The following is a 27,053-nucleotide window of genomic DNA, read 5'->3' as shown; positions in this document are numbered from 1 at the left end:
AGGGTGAAAATGGGGTAAGGTTTTGAATGAGGTGGGAGTATAGAGAATCTTATTCTATCAGGTCAGATCAAGAAATCAGTGATTTAATTTGCCTTATAGGTTGGTGAGTGAGGCCTAGGGAAATATAAGTTATACTTAAAAATAGAAAAACCTGGATTAGCTAACATAAAGAAAAATGAGGTTTGACCAAATGCAAATGATAACATCAGGACCTTTTGAATTTTAATTTTAATTGGTGGAGAGGGTTTGAAAGGAGAAAAACAAAGGGCCTCAAACTAAAAGAAAGGCTGACATAGAGATAGAAGTGAGGCAGAAAGGGATGCTGGAGAAACAGAAGACCAATTTTGTTGAAGGTTATTTTCTTTTCTCTTCATCTTTGTAAGAACCCAGTGGAAGCTGCTTGCAGTGGTACTTTACATCTAGTTGACAGTTATAATAAAAGTCATTTTACCATGGCCCATGATGAACACTGGCCTCCTTCAGTTACTCTGGAATACCCAGATTCTCTGAAAACTGAGCCCTAAAGTAAGCACAACTGGCTAAAAAACCATCTATTAGTGTTATATATGACTACCAATGAGGAGACCAAATTCCTTGGAGGAACCAGAGAGCTTGTGGTAATGTTCCAGACAGATTATGTTTCTTGGTTGTAGCATTTGGTTAAATGGAAGAAATTAAAAAACAAAAGACATAAAGATACAGAAAGAACAGTTTAAGCTCCATTAAATTTTTGTCAGCCAGTCTTTGGGAACAAATTACATAGTCCTTTTCCTATAAATCCTTCCAGGAAGATAAAAAATATGAGATTTTATAGTTTTTTTTTTAATCACCTGCAACCCTACATGCATGAAATAGTCACTTTTTCATATATTAAATAGAAAATTAAGCCAACCAGATTTTATTTATAAGTTGAAATACCAGTATCCCCTGAAAATAGGAATACATGTGTTTTAAAAACACTACTCATCTTTACTTGTCAACTTATCAGGTGAAAATTAAATATCAAAATTGGCCCAGGAGGTGGGTTCAAGATGGTGACCTACAAAGATCCTGAAGTCATCTTCTCCCAAAGACACAACAAATCTGCAACTACATATGGAATAATTCCCTCTGAAAGGGACATGAAAAGTGGATGAACAGAGTCTCCACAACAAAGGGTAAAAGGGTATCATTGAGATAAGTAGGAAAAACTGAGATATGGTCATGTTGAGGAAAAAACCATATCCCAGGCTTGGCGATCCACAATCAGGAAGGATCACAAAGGTAAGATTATTTTCCCTGAGAAGCAAGAGATTTGAGCTCCACATCAGGCATCCCAACCCTTAGATCCTGCACAGAAGAGATGAGCTTCCAAAACACCTGGCTTTGAAGATCAATGGGAAATCCAGGAAAACTATTAAAACTACAGGGAATGGGAAACTCACTCTTAAAGGGCTTGCACACAGACTTGACCCCAAAACCAGCACAGAAGCATTAGATTGAAAATTGCATGGACCATAGGTAAAGGGGATCCACTTACTAACTTTGAAGTATCTGCTGGAGAGGCAGGGACCAGTTAGAATGCTCTCTCTGGGGACTGAGACACTGACAGGAGCCACCTTGTTAATGCCAGCACAGGTGGCATTTTGGAAATCTCCATCTAACCTGTTAGCCTCAGTGGGCACACCTGCAGAGAGCCTTGCTCACCCCTGCAACCTAGCCAGGACTTACAGCTGATTGGGCAATAACCATGTCCACCAGCACCTGGCAGCATCCATGGCCAGGCCCCATAGCAGTTCTGAGGTCCAGCTCTGCCCACCAATGCCCAGCAGCTGCCATGGCTGGGTTCCAGAGCCATTCCAGTGGCTATCCCTGCCCACCAGTGCACTGCAGCAGCAGCTTCAGCCTTACCACAACAGGAGAGTGTATGCAGCCCACATAGGAGACATCACTTGAGCATCTGGCTCTGGTGGATAGTTGGGAGTGCACTTCTGAGCCTCACAGGACATACCCTACATAAGTGTACTCCTTTAAGACTGGGAGAGGCAGCAGATTTACCCAGTACATAAAAACAAAAACAGAGAATTAGGCAAAATGAGGAGACACAGAAATATGTTCCTATCAAAACAACAAGACAAAACCTCAGAAAATGATCTAAAGAAAACATAAATAAGCAATCTACCTGGTAAAATGTTAAAAGTAATTGGTCATAAAGATGTTCACTGAACTTGGGAAATGAATGGACCACACAGTGAGAACTTCAACAAAGACACAGAAAATATAAGAAAATGCCAAACAAGTTATAATTGAACTGAAAAATACACCAGAGGGATTCAACAGCAGATTGGATGAAGTAGAGGAATGAATCAATGAGCTGGAAGACAAAACAATGGAACTCACCCAGACAGAGCAGCAAAACAAAAACAGAATTTAAAATAGTGAAGATACTTTAAGGGACCTTTGGGACAACATCAAACAGAATAACATTCACATTATAGGGGGTCCCTGAAGGACAAGAGAGAATAAAAATTATTTGAAGATATAGTGGCTGAAAACTTCCTTAATCTGTAAAAGAAACAGATATTCAGGCCCAAGAAGCCCAGAGAGTTTCAAATGTGATGAACTCAAAGAGACACACACCAAGACACATTATAATTAAAATGGTAAAAATGAAGTATAAAGAGACAATCCTAAAAGCAGCAAGAGAAAAACAATTTGTTATATACACAGGAAACCCTGTAAGGCTATCAGCAGATTTTTCAGCAGAAAGCTTACAGGCCAGAGACAGTAACATGACATATTCAAAGTGCTAAAAGGAAAAAAACATCTTTCAAGTCAAGAATTCTCTACCCAGCAAGGTTATCACTCATAACTGAAGGAAAGTTTAAAAGTTTCTCAGACAAACAAAAGCTAAGGGAGTTCACCACCACTATATTGGCCCAACAATGTTAAAAGGGGCTCTTTAAGCTGAAAGAAATGGTACTAATTAATAATAAGAAAATGTATGAAAGTAAAAATCTCACTGGAAAAGGTAAATATGTAATAAAGGTAGTGGATCAATCACTTATAAAGCAGGCATACAAGTTAAAGACGAAACTAGTAAAATTAACGAAAATTACAAGAATTAGCTAAGAGGTACATAAACTAAAAAGATGTAAAATGTATCATCAAAAATATAAAAGGGGGGAAAATAAAGCTTTGGAATGTATTCAAATTTAAGTTGCTACAAACTATTTACATAAGTATTTACATAAGATGTTGTATGTGAGCCTCATGGTTGACTGCAGGGAAAAATCTTATAGTAAATACTCAAAAAGAAATGAAAAAGGAATCTAAACATAACACTGCAGAAACACAAGGGAAGAGAGCAAGAGAAGCAGAAAGAAACAGAGAGGTACCACAAAACAGCCAGAAGACAGTGAACAAATTTGCAATAAGTACATACCTCTCAATAATTACTCTAAATGTAAATGGACAAAATTCTCCAATCAAAAGACACAGAATGGATGAATAGATTTAAAAAAAAATCTATATGCTGCCTACAAGAGACTCACTTCAGAAGTGGGGACACACAGACTGAAAGTGAAGGGTTAGAAAAAGATATTCCATGCAAACACAAATAAAAGAAAGCTACAGTAGTTATACACATATCAGACAAAATAGACTTTAAAGACTATAATAAAAGACAAACAAAAGCATTACATAATGATAAAAGGGTCAATAAGCAAGAAGATATAACATTTATAAATATATATATGCTGCCAACATAGGAGTACCAACATATATAAAGCAGATATTAATGAACCTAAAGGGTCCATTACAAGAATAGTAGGAGACTTTAACACCACACTTACATCAATAGATAGACCATCCAGACAGAAAATCAATAAGGAAAGAGCAGACTAAAACAACACAATATCAGATGCACTTAATAGATATATACATAGATATAGAACATTACATCCAAAAGCAGAAGAATGCACATTTTTCATGGGTGCACATGGAACATTCTCCAGGATAGATCACATGTTAGGTCACAAAACAAGTCTCAATAATTTCAAGAAAATTAAAGTCACATCAAGCATCTTTTCCAACCACAATGGTATGAAACTAGAAATCGATCACAAGGGAAAGAATTGGAAAAACCACAAAAACATGGAAATTAGACAACACACTACTGAATAACCAGTGAGTCAAAGAAATCAAAGAAGAAATTTAAAAAATACCTATAGAGAAATGAGAACAGAAATACAACATACCAAAATTTAAGGGATGCAGCAAAGTGGTTCTGAGAGGGAAGTTCATAGCAATGCAGCCTACCTCAAGAAAGAAACAAACAAATAATTCCCAAATAAATGATCTAACTTTATACCTAAAGGAACTGGAAAAAGAACAAAGACCAAAATTAGTAGAAGGAAGAAAATAATAAATGTCAGAGAGGAATAAGTGAAATCGAGGCCAAAACTACAATAGAAAAGATCAATAAAACTAAGTCAAGAAAAGAAGAGAGGGCTCAAATAAAATCAGAAATAAAAGAGAAGTTACAACTGATACCACAGAATAGACTACTATGAACAGTTATATGCTAACAAATTGCACAACCTAGAAGAAATAGATAAATTTCCAGAAACATACAGTCTTCCAGGACTGGACCATGAAGGAATAGAAAATCTAAATTGACCGATTACTAATCAGGAGATTGAAATGGCAATCAAAAAACACACAAGAAACAAAAGACCAGAACCAGAATTTTCACTGGCAAATTCTACAAAACATTCAAAGAAGATTTAAGAACTATCCTCAAACTCTTCCAAAAATTGAAAATGAGGGAAAACTTCCAAACACATTTTACAAAGCCAGCATTACCCTATTACCAAAAGCAGACAAGGACAACACAGAAAATAAAATTATAGACCAATATTCTTGATAAACATTGATGCAAAAATCCTCAATAAAATATTAGCAAACTGAATTCAATACATTAAAAGGATCATACACCATGAATAACTGGAATTTATTCCACAGATGCAAGGATGGTTCAACATTTGCAAACCAATCAAATGTGATACATGACATTAACAAAACAAAGAATAAAAATTATACTATTATCTCAATAGATACAGAGAAAACTTTTGACAAAATTTATCAGCTATTTATGATAAAAACTCTCAACAAAGTGGGTATAGAGGGACCATAACTCAACATAATAAAGGTCATATATGACAAACCCACAGATAACATCACATTCAACAGCAAAAAGCTGAAAGCTTTTCCTTTTAAGATCAGGGACAAGACAAAAATTCCCACCCTTGCCACTGTTATTCAAAATAATATTGGAAGTCCTAGTCACAGCAATTAGGCTAGAAATAAAAGGCATCCAAATCAGAAAGGAAGAAACAAAGCTCTCACTATTTGCAGGTGATATGATACCATATATAGAAAAACTGTAAAGACTTCACCCAAAACTTGTTAGGACTAATAATGAATTCAGGAAAGTTGCAGGATACACAATCAATATACAGAAATCTGTAGGGTTTCTGTACATTAATAATGAACTAACAGAAAGAGAAATTAGGAAAATAATCCCCCGTACAATTGCAACAAAAAGAATAGAATATCTAGGAATAAATTTAACCAAGGAGATGAAAGACTTGTATATTAAAAACTATTAAACACTGATGAAAGAAATTAAAGAAGATATCAGAAAATGAAAAGATATTCTGTGCTCATGGATAAGAAAAATTAATATTGCTAAAATGTCCAAACTACCCAAGGCAATGTCTATCAAAATGCCAATGGCATATTTCACAGAACTAGAACAAACAATTCTAGAATTTGTATGAAAACATAAAAGACTCCAAAAAGCCAAAACAATCTTGAGAAAGAAGAACAAAACCAGAGGTATCAAGCTCCCGGATTTCAAATCATACTACAAAGCTATAGCAATCAAAACAATATAGTACTGGCCCAAAAGCAGACATATAGATCCATGCAACAGAATTGAGAGCCCCAAAATAAATCCAACACACATGGACAACTAATATGGACAATTAATCTACACAAAGGAGAAATGAACATACAATGGAGAAAGGACAGTCTCTTCAATAAATAGTGCTGGGAAAACTGGACAGCTACATGCAAAAGAATGAAAATAGACTGCTATCTTACACCATACACAAACATTAACTCAAAGTGGATTAAAACCTTGAATGTAAGACCAGAAACAATAAAATTCCTAAAAGAAAACATAAGTGGTAACTTCAATGACATCAGTTTTAGTTATGTTTTTGTGGATCTGACTCCAAAGGCAAGGGGACAAAAGCCAAAATAAACAAATGAGACTACATCAAAATAGAAGACTTTTGTACAGTGAAGGAAACCATCATCAAAATGAAAAGGCAATCATAAATAGATCTACAGTGAATATTGTGGTACATGACTCTTTTTGATAGCCAAGACATGGAAGCAACCTAAGTGTCCATTGACAGATGAATGGATAAAGAAGATATGGCACATATATACAATGGAATATTACTCAGCCATACTAATAAATGAAATTTAGTTATTTGTAGTGAAGTGGATGGACGTAGAGTCTGTCATATAGAGTGAAGTTAAATCAGAAAGAGAAAAACAAATACCATGTGCTAACACATATATATGGAATCTAAGAGAAAAAAAAGGGTTCTGAAGAACCTAGGGGTCCGACAGGAATAAAGACGCAGATGTAGAGAATGGACTTGAGGACGTGGTGGGGGGAAGAGTAAGCTAGGATGAAGTGAGAGAGTGGCATGGACACATATACACTACAAAATGTAAAATAGATAGTTAGTGGGAAGCAGCCACATAGCACAGGGAGATCAGCTCGGTGCTTTGTGACCACCTAGAGGGGTGGGATAGGGAGGATGGGAGGGAGATGCAAGAGGGAAGAGATATGGGAACATATGTATATGTATAGCTGATTCACTTTGATATAAAGCAGAAGCTAACACACCATTGTAAAGCAATTATACTCTAATAAAGATGTAAAAAAAAAAAATGAAAAGGTAACCTACTGAATGCAAGAAGATATTTGCAAATCATGTATTCAATAAGATGGTAATATCAAAAATATATGAAGGCTTCATACAATTCAACAAAAAACCCCGAAACAACCTGATTTAAAAATGGACAGAGGATGTGAAAAGACATTTTTCCCAAAGAAGCCATAGCGATGGCCAACAGGCACATGAAAAGTTCAACATTCCTCTCAGGGAAGTGCAAATCAAAACTGTAATGAGGTGTCACCTCACACCTGTTAGAATGGCTGTTATAAAAAAGTCAAGGAATAACAAATGTTGGAGAGGATGTGGAGGAAATGGAACCCATGTACACTGTTTATGGGACTTTAAATTGGTACAGCCACTATGGAAAACAGTACCAAGATTCCTCAAAAAATTAAAAATAAAAATATCATATGACCAAGCTATTTCACTTCTGGGTATTTATCCAAAGAACATGAAAACAATAATTCAAAAAGATATATACACCTATGTTCATTGCAGCATTATTTACAATAGCCAAGATATGGAAACAACCTAAGTGTCCATCAACGGATGAATGGATAAAGAAGATGTGGTATACACACACACACACACACACACACACACACACACACACACACGCACAATGAAATACTACTCAGCTATATAGAAGAATGAAATTCTGACATTTGTGACAACATGGATGGACCTTGAAGATATTATGGTAAGTGAAATAAGACAGAGAAAGATAAATATTGATTACTATATGATTTCACTCCTATGTGGAGTCTAAAAACAAAACAAAACAAACTTCACAAATAAAATAAAACAAAACAAAAAACAAACTCATAGATACAGAGAACGGATTAGTGGTTGCCAGAGGGGAAAAGGGTTGGAGGGTGGGCAAAGTGGGTGATAGGGGTCAACTGTATGGTGATGGATGGTAACTAGACTTGTGGTGATGATGACTGTAGTGTGTATAGGTGTTGAACTATAACACTGTTCACCTGAAACATATATAACTAAAAATTCGGCCTGGGCACTCAACATTAAAGCTCTTTTTAGAATGTAACAGAAGCTAGCAAAGTTAACATGTCCAAAATGTAACTCTAATCTCCCATCCTCCACAATGTTTCCTCTCAGTATTCCACCTATAAGTGGCACTACTACCTTCCCTATTTCTTGAGGAAGAACCCTGGGAGACTTTTTTGAGCATTTCCTTTCATAAAACCTATTAAAAAAACACTAGCAGGTTTAATATTTTCTTCCTTTTAAATATATTTTAAGTCCATCTACTTTTGCCCAACTTCATAGCACCTACCCCTTTGCCACGAGTTCTCTCTTGCAGAACTACCAGGTCTGGAGAGATTTCACTCTTGGAGAAAATTCTGGTCATGCAAGAGGTAATTGATCTTTTCAGGAAATTCACACTCTGTCTCCTAAATAAACCCCTAAATTGAGAACTGGGTCTTAGGGACAGGCATGGCATCACCCTTAGAATGGGTACCAATGACAATTCTGAGGCTTGGGCCGCTGGAATCTGAACCCATGACTCTCCTGCTGAGCCAAGACTCTCAAGGGAACTGAACTGGCCCACGTCGGGGGTGATAGCCACTGTATACTGACCTCTCTGAAGGAAAGATTGCCCAATTTAGAATTTAGGACTCCCACAAATAATGATGAGATGATGAGCTTACTACAATCAAAGACTACATATACTCAAGAAGACAAGCACTGCATATCTCAAAGACATTGAAAAGGATAATAAAGGAGAAAAAGTCAAAGAGGTAATACATGTAAAGCATTTAGCACAATGTCTGAAATACAGTGGGGGCTCCTTACTAGAAGCTCTATTTGGATCTCACTTCTTCCTTTCTTCTCTGAACCAGTGCTCTCAGCACTGGTTCTCCAGCTACTGTCATCCTGAGCTATGCACTGATCATATAAGTTACCTCACTCTGAGCAGGCAGCCCACAGTTTCATGGTTCGGGGTTCATGGCAAAAGATGCATGGAGGTAATATAGTAGTTTCCTACTGCTGCTGTAACAAATTACCCAAAATTTAATAGCTTAACACAATGCAAATTTATTCTCTTAACACTTCATGTGGTCAGAAGTCTGAAATGAGTCTTAGGGGCTAAAATCAGGATATTAGCAGGGCTGCATTCCTTCTCGAGGCTCTAGGGGAGATCTCACTCCTTGCCTTTTCTAGATTCTAGATACTGCCAGGATTTCTTGTTTCATGGCCCCTTCTCTACCTTTAAAGCCAGCAGCTTAGCATCTTTTCTCTTTCTGCTCTTCTGCTTCCCTCTTATAAGGAATCTTGTGATTATATCAGGCCCACCTGGACAATTCAGAATAACCTTCCCGTCTCAGGCTCATTAATTTACTTGCTTCTGCAAAGGCCCCGTAAAGTAACAAATTCACAGGTTCTGAGGATTAGGACATGGGCATCTTTGGGGGCCGTTATTCAGCCCACCACAGTTAGGGAGCAGAGAGCAGCTTCTCAAAGATTCATTGAATAGTGGCAGAGATTGGTGGTGATGGTGGTGGTGTATTGAGGAGGAAAGTGGCTAAATGGGGAAAAGAGATGAATTTCAGTCCTGGGCATGATGGGCTTGGCACATTTAGGGAAGGAGAGTCAGGGAAATTAGCTTCATCTTGAGCTTAAAATTATCCAGGGATTTTGCTTTCTAAAATGCAGGTATAATTGTGTGTGTTTTGGGTGTGTTGGGGGCAGGGATAGGGGTGCTCGAAATAATATGATAAAGTAATAGTTTTATTACTACTGTAAAGAGTATTGTTCTTTGGATATTTTTAATCGACTGTGGTTGATATAGCAGAAAGGAGTAGATTTTTCTACATTGCTATTTTGTCTGGTGATCTTACTGGATTTTCTAAGTTCCAATTGGTCACCCATTGATTCTATCAGATTTTCTAGGCAGATAACATATATTATTTTGAAGAAAATATCAGTGCTAATATTTGAAGTAAATATCAATAATAGACACATAAGAGGAAGTGGTTAAGGAGAGCTGAAAATGTATGTTTTGGCAAAATGATTATCAATAAAGTCATTTATGTGCACTGTTCACCTTTAATTACCCTGCGGCACAATAACACGAAGGTAAGTCAGATTGATTTTAATGTGAGTTTTATTTTATAAGGGCTGTTAAGTCTACACAGCTTTCCTTAGTCATCATGGTTGGTGTTTTGTGGCATGTTCATCCCCTCACAGTTTAAGGAAAAAGTAAAGGGAACAGTTTTCTTTTTCAACACTTTGGCTTCAGGTTGCCCCTTGTTACTTTTACTACTAATGGGAGCAACTCCAATTTCTTAGTAGTTAATTTAAACAATAACTTTGTTTTTTAAACATCTTTATTGGAGTATAATTGCTTTACAATTGTGAGTTCGTTTCTGCTTTATAACAAAGTGAATCAGCTATACATAAACATGTATCCCCATATATCCTCCCTCTTGCTTCTCCTTCCCACCCTCTTATCCCACCCCTCTAGGTTGTCACAAAGCACTGAGCTGATCTCCCTGTGCTATGCGGCTGCTTCCCACTAGCTATCTATTTTACATTTGGTAATGTATATATGTCCATGCCACTCTCTCACTTTGTCCCAGCTTACCCTTCCCCCTCCCCATAAACCCTAACTTTTACCCATATCCTTCCCGCTCCTGGTGGAGTGTCACACACAGGAGCACAGCACAATAAATATTTCTGTTCATGCAGGTGATGAATGTTGTCAAGTGTTCCATCTGTTAATCATTTAAGAAGTGTAGACTTACATACTTGCAAGGCATAGCTATGAAAATGTTACTTCTTTAACTAAAAACTTATCTACTTGATCTTTCTGCTAAAAGATCAGCACTAACTGAATGACTTGCCCTCACTCTGAGCTCTTCCTGCCTCCAGATGATATCATGGTCGTTCTCCTCCTGCCTCCACTATGTCGGTTAATGTTGCCACCAAAGCCCAGGGTCAGGGTCTAAGCCCACAGGCCTGGACTTCTCACATTCTCCCTCCCTTTCCTTAGGCTTCCTCATGTGAATGCTGTCCATTTTATCTCCACAACACCTCTGGCACTCCTCCCTTCCACTTCCTTTTCATTGCCACTGCCTCTCACCTGCTGACATAAAATTGCATCCTACCTGGCCTCACTGCCTGAGCCTCTCTCCCCTCCAATCCAGCTCAAGTCCTTCTGTGAGAATAATAGCCCTGAAGCCTAGTACCAATCAGCTCACTCCTGGTCTGTTAAATTGCAACAGCTTCCCAATACTGTGTATAAAATGTGAATTGCACAGCCTGGCATTCAAGGGCTGCAAATCTATTTTTCTAGTCTTGTATCTTGATAGTTCCCTTCATATTGTTTATGTTTCAGTCAAAGAGGATTATATGTTATCCCCAAGTTGATTCTGTGTCTCACTCCACCTTCAGGCTTTGCCACGTGCAGCACTTTCATGTGAAACACACAGCTTCTCAGCCCAAACACACATATCCACTTGTGAAAATCCAACCTATTGTTCAAAGTGCATCTCAGATGATAAGTATTTCCTTAATGAAGACTTTCATGAAATTCATACTCTCCCAAGTTTTTTGGCTGCATTGGGTCTTCATTGCTACACGTGGACTTTCTCTAGTTGCAGTGAGCGGGAGCTACTCTTCATTGCGGTGCCCGTGCTTCTCATTGCGGTGGCTTCTCTTGTTGCGGAGCACGGGCTCTAGGTGTGTGGGCTTCATTAGTTGTGGCGCGTGGGCTCTAGAGCACAGGCTCAGTAGTTGAGGCGCACCGGCTTAGTTGCTCCACGGCATGTGGGATCTTCCTGGACCAGGGCTCAAACCCATGTCCCCTGCATTGGCAGGCGAATTCTTAACCACTGCATCACCAGGGAAGCCCTGTTTTGTATCTTTCTTATGACACTTCTCATATTCAAACCTTGATTACGTTTATGTGTATACTTGTCTCTCCACTAGATGATAGGATGGCTAGGAATCTTCCACTATCCTTAACAGATCCTCAATAAATATTTGTCAGTTGTTGGATGGATAAACAAGGGAGTTGAGTTTGTTCATTTATTTCCATGGGATGTGTGTGATGCTGGGAACAAGCAATGTCAGGCCACCAGAATATGTGCCTGGAGCTGGAATGACAGCATTTTCAATCGAGGAAGACTGTTGTAATATACACTAAGCTAAGAATCATCTCGTCTCAGGAAAATTGGCCAGAATTTTAGCACTCCATTTTCAGGAAAGGGATACTGTCTCTTTACCTAAGACTTGGTCTAATCTTAGTAACAGAAACCTTAAACCTCCTAACTGGAGAATAAATGTTTCAATTTTTAATATGTCATAAATTGTGACAGAGGTGAAAGTATCATATTAGCCTGAATATTGGCCACCCCACTGTGCCAGCCAAGGGGTATGTGGTGACAGAGCAGCTAGAGAAGGCTGGGGAGGGTGGGTCCTCAGCTTCTGGTCATGGTACTGGCAGCAACAGCTGCTACTTGGCTCTGAAGGCAGCCTTCTGCCCTCCCTCTTTGGCTAAGAGGTGGATGAGAAAAGTCACAACAGCTAAGAGATCCAAGAAGCGATGGGGAGGTGGGTGTACAGATGGGGCAGGGGCTCCAGGAAGACTCTGGCCTCAGAAGTGCAGCTGAGCTGCATGAAGCAGGATGATTCGTTAGATCGTCTTCAGCCTATGCAATGGTGATGATCTCTAAATTGAGTCATAATATCTGCTTGACAAACTTTATTGCATCTGTTATGAAAAAGAATAACTTCTACATTCCAGAAACAGAGGATTATCTGGGGTGTAAACTTACAGGTACCTCACTTTGTAGCAATGTGAAAAAATTAAAGGCACATAAATCTAGAAGTAGATAGCTTCAGCTCCACCATAATGGATGATGAAAAGTGAGATTAAATGATTCTGAAACTTTACCTGACATGATAAACCTCTATCACTTAAGAAAGTGAACCCTGCTCGGTTGGACACAGCCTCCCTAATATTATTATGGTAAAATGAATTTTTTACATTGCAGGTCGGGGAAGCCAAATATGGTCTTCATATCACAGTGTCCTGCACCCATCCATACACAGGATATTACTTTAAGATTAGCATTTGCAAGAATTGGTAAATCACTTAATAGACTTTGTGTGGGTTTTATTCTAGATAAATATATAAAGGGTTGATCCACTTTTAATATTTAAAACATTTTCTCCTTTTCACCTTCAATATAGCCTGGACTTGTTAATTTGTTTTTAAGTTCATGGAGAACAACTGTGGCCATAATCTCTTAAGACACAGATGAAGAAGAAACAAAAAATTGGGAAAGATGAAAATCTGATTTCAAATCCATGACCCCCTCTCCTTGTCAATGCCTTGCTGGCAAGATTCAACCAGTTGATAAGAAATGTATGTGGGTCTCCAAAATAGAAAGTCTTAAGAACACACACAAACTTGGGCATCAATGTTTACAGAACTGGGGAAGGCAGTGGCTTCTGGCTGGAAACAGGCGTGATGTACTAGGGTGAGAAACTCAGAAACTTTGGCTCTCAGAGTGCAGACAACCAGTTAAGCCCAGTGGATCCCCCTTGGTCTTTGGAGAAAATTTGATCAGCCAGTTTCCAGTGTGCAGCCTGCTTCTTGGAGATCAACTCTAGAAGCTCTGGGGAAGAACTGCAACTTTGTGCAGAATTTGCTAACCCACATAGTTGAGGAGGGGAGAAGCCCACCATGCCCTTTCTCACAAAACACAAAGAGGTGTTTTTTGCCTTTTGCATCCAAAAGAAGAGTTTTTAGATTCTGCTCACCAATAGGCAATAGTGTGTGAAAAGACTCTCTATGTGACCATTGTGTAGGAAAATGAAATTCAAAGCAATGAGAAACCAAAAGAACGGGGGGTAAAATGCAAAGCTTTGATAATATTTCTTATGGAAGCATAAAGTGGTACAATCATTAGTTTGTATACTCATTTGAATTATAAATGGATATAGACTTGGGTCCCTAAATCTCATGTTTAGAACTCTATGCTACTGAAGAATTGACCAAAATAATTTGAAGTATAAGGACACTAATTGAATCAGAGTTTGTGAGAGAAGGCATTTCAAAGTAGCCTAAAGACTGAAATAATGATCCTAGGCAACCGTGCTTGTAATATTTTAAGTGTAAAAAGTGAATTGCATATATGTCCATGCCACTCTCTCCAAACGTAAAGTAGATTGCTAGTGGGAAGCAGCTGCATAGCACAGGGAGATCAACTCGGTGCTTTGTGACCACCTAGAGGGGTGGGTTAGGGAGGGTGGGAGGGAGGGAGACTCAAGAGGGAAGAGATATGGGAACATATGTATATGTATAACTGATTCACTTTGTCATAAAGCAGAAACTAACACACCATTGTAAAGCAATTATACTCCAATAAAGATGTAAAAATAAAAAAGTGAATTGCAGAGCAACAACATAATATGATCCTGATTTTGTATATAACACGTTTTGCATGTATACATGCTTATGCATTCATTGAAGAGTGAGTGGAAAAACACCAACCTGGTAACATTTGTTGCCTTGAAGGGAATATGACTGGAAAGAACAGGAGATGAAGGACTCAACTTTTACAGCTACTCACATTAGAAAATAAATAAAAACACAGAGTATTGGAAGGAAAAGAAGGTAGATTATTTGTGAATTGCATTTGCAATTAAAAAAATCCTTTCTGTCTTTAGTTGTGGTACATAACTGCTTTAAGCATATGGAAGTATTTTTTTCCATTTTATTTCTATAAAACAAACATAAATACCCTTTTGATGATTGTGTTTTATTCTAACTGAGGCAGTTGACATGCACAGTAAGCTCTTTTGGGTTTCCTTATAATTTTTTCAAGACTCACCCTCTGTCTTTCTTAAAATTTAAGTGTTTTTGAAAAAGAGAAACATGTTAGAAAACTCCAGATAGATATAATTATGTAATATCTGGGGGGGGAGGGTAGTGTCCTATTCCTTAAAAGGTCTAATAGCTATGCATCAAACCAGGAAGTTCCAGGCTCGTCACCATCATGTCAATCTTACAACATTCCCAACAAGGTCCTGCCTCCCAGAAACTAAATCTGACTTTCTCCTTTAGCCAGTACCAAGTCTCTGGACAGAGCTTTAATGGGAGGATTTGGGGTCATGGGTTTTCTCCAAGGAGGCTCAGAAAATGCTTCCCTTGCAGTTGGAGTTTGAAGGCTGCAACTCAGTGGCAGACCAGGACAGCTAAGAATATTTTGAAGCAAGTAGCCACTTTTCTTCTCCTCTCACAGCCTTGTATGTACCCTGTTTTCTGTGCTCTTTCCTCTGAGGTTCTCCCCTGTTCCAATTAAACTGTACATCATAATTGCAAGGCCGTCTCAGATACACTTTAAAATAACATGTTTACTTTGTGAAAGCTCTTACTTTAGGGAAACCAGAGGTCAAGATTGCAGTTTGTTGACACATTTGTGAAATGACTTTGCCGTCCTACTTCCTTGTTCACTTCCATTTTATCTTTCATGGTACTCTCTCTTTTCCAAGTTTATGGTTTTCTAATACTACCTCTTGTCTATCCTACTTTGGACATTGGACTGCCTAGGACACATCTCTCTACCTTCCAACGCTGTATCCAAGTTTGTCTAACTTTAGCAAGTTAACCGTCTTGAAATGAATTCACATCACTGTGTTAATGGCAGAAAATGGTTTTATACATTAACTTCTTTCAGTCACATCTGCATTTTATATAGTGATTTTAAACTCAAGTGAAAGAATATATTTTCAACAACATTTTCATGGACTAGTACAGGCTAGAAAAGGAGAGATCTTTGGCCACAGCCGCTTCTCAGGGTCCCTCACATTGTAATAGGTACCCCAATTTGAGATGCTGCAAAGGTTGTACTTGACAGGAAACAAGTGAACAATGTTCTTTTTAAAAAGCATACTCTCAGCCTCTACCTGAAGAGGAAATGAATGGGCACCCTGGCACTGTGATGAATTGATCTCAACGTCCTCCATTCATCCTCCATCCATTACTCATGTTATTATGTTCCTTACTGATTGGAAGTTATGTTTACTTGTGTGATCCCTGCATGTTCTTTGAATAGCCCCCAACTATTATGACTTTATTACCATCTTTAGCATCAATCTACAGGCTCTGGACCAATCCCACGTGTAGGTAGAGGAAGTTTAAAGGAGATTTAAATTATCCCTCCAGTTTCAATGACACTTGGGGCTGGGAGCTGATTCTGTGGCTTAGTCCTATCTTGCCTAAGGCCTGAACCTAAATCACAATTTGTATAAAGAGCTCTATTTTTTTCCCTAAACTTCAGACTCTGACTTGATAATGGGTCAGGTGCCCCAGGCCTTCTAGATTTGTCATTTTTAATCCTTTTTGGTCATGAACTCCTTTGAGATTCTGATAAAAGTCCTATCTATGTCTGCACATATTCTCAGACTCACATACCCTCCTCAATTTCAAATACAGTTTTAGGGTTTTGAACCCTAAGGCCCACCTACGAATGGGATCCCCAAATCTTGTAGGCTTTTGTGTCACATATAGTGCACCTAAGCAGAAATCAGCTCAGCTGAGGTGGTACCCTAAAACACATGCTACTGATCTCATCTGCCCTTGGGGCACCAAAATCTTGTGAGCAATAGTCAGGTAGAGTCCACCCAGGACAAATATTTGTACAAAGTAATACCCAGAGAGGCTCTTTGACTTATAACTTTATGAGAAAAATAAAACTATTTGCTGAGCATGAGTGAGCATTAGAGAAGGAGAACAATACAGAGTTTACTATACTGATAAGACCTTAATTGCATAGAGTGAATTACAGAGCAGCAAAATTCTGATATGTACTTTCAGTTCTGCATTAAGGAACTTTTGAACTCCTATATTCACAGTGGCTAAAAGAATTGTGACCTGTGTTCTACAGACTAATATAAGCTCAACCATGAAATATTTGTTAAATGCTGACTGTGCGTCAGGCCCCAAGCTAGGTTTTATAGATAAAAATATGAGTGAGGAGCTCAAATATAGTACAGGAGAAAGATGTGTAAATAAATAATAGTAAAAGTACTGCTACTTTCTAAGTGTAGGCACTGTGTTAATGGTGTCACATATATTACTTCACCAAATCTTCAAAACAATTCTAGAGGCTGGCTTATTATTACCCTCATTTTATAAATGAGGAAACAAAAATCATAGAGAAATTGAGTAAATGGACCATATACCATGGTGGAACTGAAATTCAGACCTGAGTCCAAGGAAGACCCAAGTTTTGGAGACCCTCTGAAATATGGAACATACTTCATACCCATTAGTTGGCTATTATCAAAAGCCAAGCAAAACAAAACGAAAAGAACAGAAAATAACAAGTGTTGGCAATGATGTGGAGAAATTGGAACCTCTGTGCATTGTTTGTGGGAATATAAAATGTACAGCCACTGTAGAAAATGGTATGGTGGTTCCTAAAATATTAAATATAGAGCTACCATATGATCTAGCAATTCCACTTCTGGGTATAAACCTAAAAGAATTGAAAGCAGGAACTTGAACAGATATTTGTACACCCATGTTCATAGCAGCTTTATTCACAATAGCCGAAAGGTAGAAACAACCCACATGTCTGTTGACAGATGAATGGATAAGCAAAACATAGTATATACGTACAATAGATTATTATTCATCCTTTAAAAGGAATGATACAATATAGGTGAACCTTGAAGACTATGCTAAGTGAAAAAAGCCAGACACAAAAGGACAAAGGAATAATACAAATATAATTCCACTAATAAGAGGTACATAGAATAGTCAAATTCACAGAGCTGGAAAGTACAATAGTGGTACCAGGGGCTGAGAGAAGAGCAATTGGGGAGTTACTGTTTAATGGATATGGAGTTTCAGGTTGAGAAGATGAAAAAGGTCTGGAGATGGATACAGTGGTGACAGTTGTACAATAATACGATGTACTTAATGGCACAGAACTGTACACTTAAAATGGTAAATTTAATTTTTTCACAAAAAAGAATACAAAATTAATAATAAAAATTAGTTACTAAGGTGAATATGTACTCAGGACAAAAAAGTCATAACAAACATTAAAAAATTTAGCAAATATCAAAACATCACAAAATCCAGAAAAATAATATAGTATTTTATATTAAACTGCCTGATACAACTCTGTAATACCTTTTCCTTACATTTTTGTTTCATAACCTTCAATGACCTCTTCATATGACAAAAAGTATATCATTTTCTATAGAGAGAATAGAAAGATAATTTAGGCTTCCAGGCTGGTTGATTAAATTTTTTTTATTATTGATAATGGGATGCATAAAACTTCACACACATTTGAAGTTCTGCTTCACACTTGTGCCTTACAAGCAGGATTCTCATAAATTTAATTTTGTATTATTCCCATCAAAAAATATGATGTGGTTTAAATTGTATATAAAGCACTATCAGATCTATTCCTAAGTGAAAAAAATTTCTGTCTTGACTAGGATGAGAACCAAATTCTCTGTCTACAATTTTATATATTTGGTGATTGAAATTTTTTTCCGACAGTCTGCTCTGTCTCTACATTTCAGTCTCTCTTCCACAGTCTACCAGTTTCCAGAGCTGGGAGCTGTTAGAACACTTTTGCATTTTGATAAGACTTTGGGCTCTGCATGTTTGTTTTGGCATAGTGGATGCTACCATAATGGCTAGCAATAAATTATCAATATACAGAAATGACTGTGAACCACATAAATATATCCCATTAAACCCAAACTAAAATTCAACATTCCCTCATCTGGATCTCAAAATACCTGCAGCCTCTCTAACAACATCTGATACAGGAAGCCTGATGATAGTGAGATGTCAAAGTATAATTGTGGTTAAATATCTTTTGTAAATTTTATGTAAACATATGTCCACCTGAAGACATTTCTAGGGCCTTTCCAGGATCTCGGAAGTGGGTTCAAGCAAGTGGAGTGTCCTGAAGCTTAAGCATCATATTTTCACATTAATACCACCTCTACCCAGGTCTCAACGTTTTTGCTTCTCAAAACAATACTATTCGACTGCAGACAGTTATAAAGTAGTGAGGCAAAGGCAACAAGAGAAACCTAACTAGATGTTAAAGTCACACCAACAAAGGACACATAGAACAGCCTGGGTCAAGGAAGGCTTTGGAGGAATTCACCTACCTCGTGCTGACCTTTACTAGGATAGCACTGTCGTATTTCAAGCCTTTCATCTCCACTTTCAGAAAATTATCACTAAGCACCTCTAATTTCACATCTTGCCCACCTGCCTTACCCTGCCCAATGGTGCCATAAAAGATCTGTTTACTCCTTTTTTTTTTAAAGAAAGCGTTATGTTTATAACACATATTTACAACAAATTAAAAGATTAAAACAAATGTTGGCATGACAGAAGCAAAGAATAAAATAGGCAAAAGTTCCCAAGGCAATAGCTCCATGCTTTCAATGGATTTATGTCTTTTCAAGAGGTATAAGATGCATGGTATTGAGGGGATGTTTGGATAAGATGGATGAACTGCAGCCAGGAACTCCAAGGTACAGTGGAGACTCCCGTACGATGACTGTATCCTGGCACCTGCTAGCCCAAACCGCAGAGACGGAAGGGTGTATGTAGGTGAGCTACAGATCGTGAGTTTGATGCAACCCTAGAGGTAATATTCTAAAATAAGTATCAAATTGATTGTGTTAATCAGGTAGGGAATAGTCAATAAAATGACAATAGGTTTATCGATAATGAACAAGATACGTAAAGTATAAAAACATGCAGACTCCAACCATGCAATAAAGAGATAAATTTAGTCAAGTGGTGAAGAGTATTAGCCTGTAGAGGGAGTATCGACTAACAAATCAGACAATTAAAAGTTGTAAAAGAGATTAACATTAAAAACTGGGGAAAGATACACATAATGTACAAGGTTGTACAAAATGGTGTGAGCTTGAAAAGTTCCATTGCCTCAAGGACACACCCACATGTTGACCTTTGGCTCATGAGGAGGCTCCCTGGCCCTGGGTAATACCTAACTGTGTCCCTGCTCCTCTCTCAGATTCTTTTTTTTTTTTTTTTGCTGTACGTGGGCCTCTCACTGTTATGGCCTCTCCCATTGTGAAGCACAGGCTCCGGACGCGCAGGCTCAGCGGCCATGGCTCACAGGCCCAGCTGCTCCGCAGCATGTGGGATCTTACCGGACCGGGGCACGAACATGTGTCCCCTGCATCGGCAGGCGGAATCTCAACCACTGCGCCACCAGGGAAGCCCTCAAATTCTTTAATTGACATTTCAACCTTGACCCTGATCTTCTGATACAGTAACCTCAGCCCAACGAGATCATATGTCCCTACTCTCTATTTTAGTCAGCGACTATGCAAAACAGTGAAAACAGTAAAGCTGAAATTAATAAAACCTACAGTATTAACATGTTTGTATTGAGTTTAGGAATACTTTAACCATTGGAATAATCTATGAAATATTATTTTTAAGGTGCTCAAAACAGTTAATAGAACTTGACATTTTAGAATATTATATATGAGCCATTTTATTTCAAAGGTATAAGAGAACTTTCTTAAGTTTCTACAGTGTTTAAACATTTAAGAGAACATAATTTACTAATGCATACATTTGATTTATTACTTTTACCAGAGTTACTTTAATTATTAGAAAAGTCTTCCCCCCACCCCTACCCTGGCCTTTAACTTGTCAAGTGTGTAAAAGACTAACATGTCAGGCATTTGAAATATTTGAGAGACTCCAATAAACTAAATTTATAATTCATATATTTTAAAATATTTAAAGCAACTTTTAGTTAACCAGGCCTATCAATTCCATTGTATGTTTAGGGGAATTAACATTAGATTGAATATTCATCAAGGATTAAGTATAATTTGTATTTTCTGCCTAAAAATACAAAAGCTTTAGAAAAAGTAATTTTTAAACTTGGCAGCTTTAATATATTAAATGGTAATTAAAGCCTATGTAGAACTATATTTTATAAGATTTAAAGATTCCTTTGGTGGTGGGGCACAACACACTGAAAAGCAGAACTTTCTGTTACTTACAGCTCCGAAGGAGGGAAGGCTGCCAGGCAGGATGGCACAGTGGGTTATACCTGGAGACAATGTAACAGCAAGCTTGAGCTGTAGGTGCAGGTAATGTATGGCAAGCAGGGTGGGGTTAGCTAGGTTTCCCGGGCTCTCTATGGATTGGCTAATTTTAATAAGTTTGGTGGGCCCTGGGGCATGGGTTTGTCCCCTAGTTGTCTGGTACCTGGCCTGGTAGAGATTAGGATAAGTGTATAGTGGCCCCAGAGTGTGTGAGCCTGATAAGGAAAGTGGTTGAGGTGTGGACTTAATCAGTTGTTCAAGAAGGGGAGCTGTCTAGTCTCTAGCCAGGGCCTCAAAACTGAGTCAAGACAGCACAATAAATTAAAAGTTTATTAAACTAAAATTAAAAATTTTGTCTATACCTATCTCAGTTGAGCCCTTAATGTTTTGACATCAGTTTTCTTTTTTTAAAAATTGCAGCATTATTTTTAATTGCAAAACATCAAAAATAATCTGAATCCCATACTTAAGATGTTATATTATGAAGCTATACAAAAAAAGAGCGTGATGTGTATGAATTATTAATTATTTGTGATTTTCAGCATATACTATTGTTTTTGTTTTAAAAAGTAAAGTTAGCATGCTTTTTTTTTTCTTTTTTGCAGTACGCGGGCCTCTCACTGTTGTGGCCTCTCCCGTTGCGGAGCACAGGCTCCGGAAGCGCAGGCTCAGCGGCCATGGCTCACGGGCTTAGCTGCTCTGCGGCATGTGGGATCCTTCCGGACAGGGACACGAACCCATGTCCCCTGAATCGGCAGGCGGACTCTCAACCACTGCACCACCAGGGAAGCCGTAGCATGCTTTTTAATGTCAGAAATTAAGAGGAACTATGCATGTACGCATGTTTGTTTATACATATATAGTCCTTATTTTTGCAAATGAAAACTAGAAAGGTATTATAATAAGAAATTGGTTACCAACAGATGGTGATTTGTAGATAAGGAGAAAAGAGTGAGGAATGAATGACACTTCTTTACATGTGTGTTTTGCATAGTTTTGATTTTGGAATTTTTAAATATGCATATTAATAAAATAAATTAAATCAGCAAAACTGGAGAAAAAAGTAAAATTGAATGTAAATATAAAAAAACCCAAGTGTATTTCCAATGAACAACACCTCACATAGAAAAACAAAAACAAAAACAAATAATTTTGAACACAGCACTTTGACTATATTCCCTCAGTCTAAGGGTAAAAAGAACTTAAAAAATATTGAGCCCTAATTAGTAAACTTGTTGTTCACAGTGATAGAGGTGTAATAATTCTGAAACTGCATTGTGTGTTTTATAGGACTGAGTAAATGAAAAAATATATTGATTGACATCAGTTTTGAGCTCAATTATTTTGGGTATTTGAGTGGCCTGAATAGCAGAGGAGACCTCTAGAGAGTAGGATATAAGTTGCCCTAAACAGCACAGAAAACATTTCATTATGACAGTAAAAAGGAGGAAATGAAAGCAGAAGCAAGAAAAATATGAAGAGTCCCGAAAGGCTGATTTGCAGCCAGGCTCCACGTTTGTTTGACGTTAACCAGAAGAATAAATCAGCCATGAAAGAGGCCTCCAGTAATATTTTGGTTGATTACAGAGTACGCTAAAGGCACAAGTTATGCTTTTTAGGATGTTGATTTTGTGGTCCAGGCTTTCTGTTGAGTGGACACTAGATTAGTGTTCTTATCCCGTGTACAAAGGGAAGTATTAATAACATCACAAACTTCTCCTTGACAAGCTAGGGCAAATCTATTGTCAAAAACTATTTTTGCCAGAGTTCTCTGGTCTTGATTAAGCAGGCTTAATATTTGTTGTACTTTAGAAATATGAAATACTAGAGTTTCAGACATTGGTAGGTTAGTTTCAATGATTTTTGACTGTTGGGTTAGAGCAATGGCCTAACCATGTGGCCATTCCAGCAAGTCCCAGAGTAGTGGCGAATCCCAATATTACAGGTATAAATGCTGCACGTCGATGATGTTTGGCCAGGGTCAGGAAAAATTATTAAAGTTTATATAAATTGAAGATCCTTAGAGGCTGGAGTTCATCCATGTGTCTTGTGGCTGGGAGGTAATGGAAGGGCAAAGTAGAGGAGATGAGACCCTCATTCGTAGGACCACAGTGTAGTTCTGTGCTGTTGCCTTTAAATTGAAAAGTTGTACCTTGATTTTGATAAATGGTAACTATCAAAGAATGGGACTGGAGGAAGACAGCAATTTTTGCTGAGTATATGTTGAGGGTCAGTAGCGCCTACATGGTATGTACTGAGGAAATATGACAGCAGTGACTTGCCATGAGGGAGCGCTGCAGAATCAGGGGAGATGGCTACTTCCCAATATTTTCCTTCTCTGGGCCAGATATCACCTGAATAAATGTGTGGTGTGGTATATGTGGAAGCAGATTGATAGCAAGTCTGACAGTTATGGGTAGTCAGTGCCTGAGAGGCTATTTCAGTCAAATGTATGCCTATGTTAGATGTGTAAATATTCAAGAGTCTAGGGTATTGGTTTTGCATTTTACTTGCCTTATAGTCCTTTAGAGGGAAAGAGGCATAGACACTTAGGCATAGACAGACTAAGGTGTGGGTGTGGGTGCTGAAAACTGTGGAGGGGGAAGGGAAGAGGATGAAGGGGAATGCATGGTTTGAACACTGAGAGGCCAGCAGAATTCTCCTGTTAAAGCTAGGAGAGCACACAGTGTGGATACTTTGGTAAGGCTGTCCTTTAGGAAGGGGCGGTGGATGGTATTAGAGCAACCTGAATCCTGGGAGCATTGTGAAGATATTGGACTTGGTCCCATAGGGGCTTAGCATGGTATAGGTTGAATTATAATCATAGGGATAGAACTTATTGTTTTACAAGTATCAAAATGTAGAGTTGGGTCATGCAACAAGCAAATTGCTATATCTGGAAAGTCACTCCAGTCTGGTGGGTCCCACCTTTTATAGCAGGACTCAATAGTAATAAATCATTGGAAAAATCAAGAGTCTGGGTCTTCTGTGGGTGGTGAGGATTTCCCAGTTCTGGTGTAGTTGGGACTCCTGGTTGTTGGTTGAGAGGCAGAGGTGAAGTCATCTCTTGGGCACTGTGATACTGCAGTATCCTTCCCATGTAGATATGCACTCAGGTTGCGGTGGGTCATATCTTTGTGGCTCTATGGTTTTAAACTGAGGCTGAGCAGCTTGTAGAATGTGAAGATAGTGTTGGGCCCTGGAAGCTTCATTTTCAAATATCTTTTAAGTCAAAAGTTTTGTGGGTGCAGAGCTAGCATGATGCTGGCATCCATGATACTGCTGTCATTAGAGCAAAGTGCCAGAACATGACAGGCATAATTAAAGCTTCACATAAAAGTAGCTGAATCTAAAAGTTCTCAGTTGTCCAAGGTTTTGCCCAGATAGGTGATGAGAGGAGTTCTGCTGCAAACAGGTTTTAAATCATAAGGCCTGATTTGGGTCCATGTGGTTAATAAGCTTTTAGATGGCTTGACAATTAAAATATCCATGGCTGGGCTTCCCTGGTGGCGCAGTGGTTGGGAGTACGCCTGCCGATGCAGGGGACGGGGGTTCGTGCCCCGGTCCGGGAAGATCCCACGTGCCGCGGAGCGGCTGGGCCCGTGAGCCATGGCCGCTGAGCCTGCGCGTCCGGAGCCTGTGGGAGAGGCCGCAACGGGAGAGGCCGCAGCAGTGAGAGGCCCGCATACCACAACAAAAAAAAAAAAAAAAAAAATATCCATGGCTGAGGTTGGAGCTCCAGTATTAGCTTCAGACAAGCCCCCTAATTTAACCAATTACTATGGGGTTTTTGTCTCAGTTATTTTTTTTTTTTTTTTTTTATTTTTTTTTTTTTTGCGGTATACGGGCCTCTCACTGTTGTGGCCTCTCCCGTTGCAGAGCACAGGCTCCAGACGTGCAGTCTCAGCGGCCATGGCTCACGGGCCCAGCCGCTCCGCGGCATGTGGGATCTTCCCGGACCGGGGCACGAACCCGTGTCCCCTGCATCGGCAGGCGGACTCTCAACCACTGCGCCACCAGGGAAGCCCTGTCTCAGTTATTTTTTTCTTGGTTGGTGTTGGGCAAGCCATTGAGATTTGGGGCTACAGGGTTTGCATTATTGAAATTCAATGGCATTTGGGCCTCAGAATTTGCCATATTTGGTTGAAATAATGGCTTATTTGGAGGGTTTGTGTGTCTGGATTGCAAACCAATGAAAGTACCTAAACCCATAATAAGACCAAGATCCAACAGAATGGTGTACAGCTACATCTTAAAGGTTTTTTGTTGCTTGGTGTTTCTGTCTGGCATGAATTATTACCAAGGAGGGGGTTCTGGTTTTATCATGATGGGGTAGAGTGTTGGTTCTAACATTATTTTTAAGTGTGATTTTAATTTATCAAGTGGAATTGCTCATCTCCCTTCTTGGTAGTCCACATCATCTGTGGAAATGGCCCTGGAGCAATAATTTCAATTTCCTTGAGGGGTTGAGACTGAAAGGCTGGATTAATCATCCATTCAGTATTGCTTGAATAGTATAGAAAATTTTTAGGTGATGGAAATTTAGGTTCAAATGGGTCCCCTAGCAAGTGGATGCATGCTGAGCCTGTAGGACAACCTATCATGGATGGGTCAGCTTGTTCATTGAAAAGAGCCTCAGTACTGTTGGCCTTGGTATGAGCAGGGTCATAGGTGACCCAGATTTTAAGACAATACTCATCAGCTCTTGCCAAATGGATGGCCCCTATGGCTCATTATCCTGGATAATGAAATTGTTCTTCTTCTATTGGCCAGACCAAAAGCAAGAACTTTGGCTATTACCCAGGAATTTTATAAAAGTTGTTGGTCTTTGAACATTGTGTGGGGTGATAGCCAACCTCTGACTTGAAACCGAGTCACCGTGGCATCCAGGTCTTCCTGGATGACCTTTAGTAATTGAGATTTTAAGAGAATATCACATATATAATGACAGCAGTGAGTAGAAACAAAGTAGGTACATTATCCAGGTCTTGGTGACAAAGGTTATGGACCATGACAAGGCTGTTTAAATATCCCATAGACAAATAAGTAAAGGTATATTGCGTACCTTGAAAGAAGGCAAATTGAGTCTGTGAAGCCTCAGTATAAGAACAGAATAAAACACATTGGCTAGGTCAATGACAGCAAAATATTTCCCAAGTGCCTTTGTCTTCAGTCATCTCAACAATATTGGGTATGGGTGCTTTGATGGGAGAAACCACAGCATTTAGATCATGATGACCAATGGTAAGCCTTCAATTTTTTTAATGACCCTTTGTATTTTTTTATCATTAAGATTTTACTTTCTAAAGAGACTTTTAGGCTCACAGCAAAATTAAGGGGAACATTCAGAGATTCCCATATATCCTCTACCCAGACACACATACTCTCTCCCACATTACTAACATCTCTCACCAGAGTGGTACTTTTGTTACAATAGATGAACCTACATCGACACATCATAATCACCCAAAGTCCACAGTTTACATTGAGGTTCACTCTTGATGTTGTGGGTTTATGTTCATTTGATGGGTTTGGATAAACATATAATGACACATATCCATCATTATGTTATCATACAGAATATTTTCACTGTCTTAAAAATACTCTGTGCTCTGCTTATTCATCTCTCCCCCATCTAACCCCTGGCAACCACTGATCTTTTTATTGTATCCATAGTTTTGCCTTCTCCAGAAAGTCATATAGTTGAAATCAGGCAGTATGTAGCATTTCAGATTGGTTTCTTTCACTTAGTAATATATATTTAAGTAATATATATTTAATATATATTTCACTTAGTAATATATATATATATCTTTCACTTTACAGTAATATATATTTAAGCATTTCACATTGGCTTCTTTCGTTTAGTAATATATATATATATATATATATATATATATATATATATATATA

General features: G+C 38.4%; 1 protein-coding gene across 3 annotated transcripts in view; it reads right to left on the bottom strand.

Moving 5' to 3' along the window:
- Positions 1 to 21,207, bottom strand: part of CA1 (carbonic anhydrase 1) — a 47,288-nt gene extending 26,081 nt beyond the window's left edge. For 2 of the 3 annotated variants that reach the window (XM_027089751.1, XM_027089752.1), the window contains exon 1: positions 21,096 to 21,207. The gene's annotated coding sequence lies outside the window, so the exon portion shown is untranslated. The remainder of the gene's footprint in view (positions 1 to 21,095) is intronic. The other variant, XM_027089756.1, reaches the window with a different exon arrangement.
- Positions 21,208 to 27,053: the final 5,846 nt, after the last annotated feature.

Source organism: Aethalodelphis obliquidens, unplaced genomic scaffold (assembly GCF_003676395.1).
Source record: "Aethalodelphis obliquidens isolate GAN/ISIS:26980383/991018 unplaced genomic scaffold, ASM367639v1 scaffold68, whole genome shotgun sequence".
Taxonomy (NCBI): Eukaryota; Metazoa; Chordata; class Mammalia; order Artiodactyla; family Delphinidae; genus Aethalodelphis; species Aethalodelphis obliquidens.
This window is presented reverse-complemented; position numbering and strand designations above follow the sequence as displayed.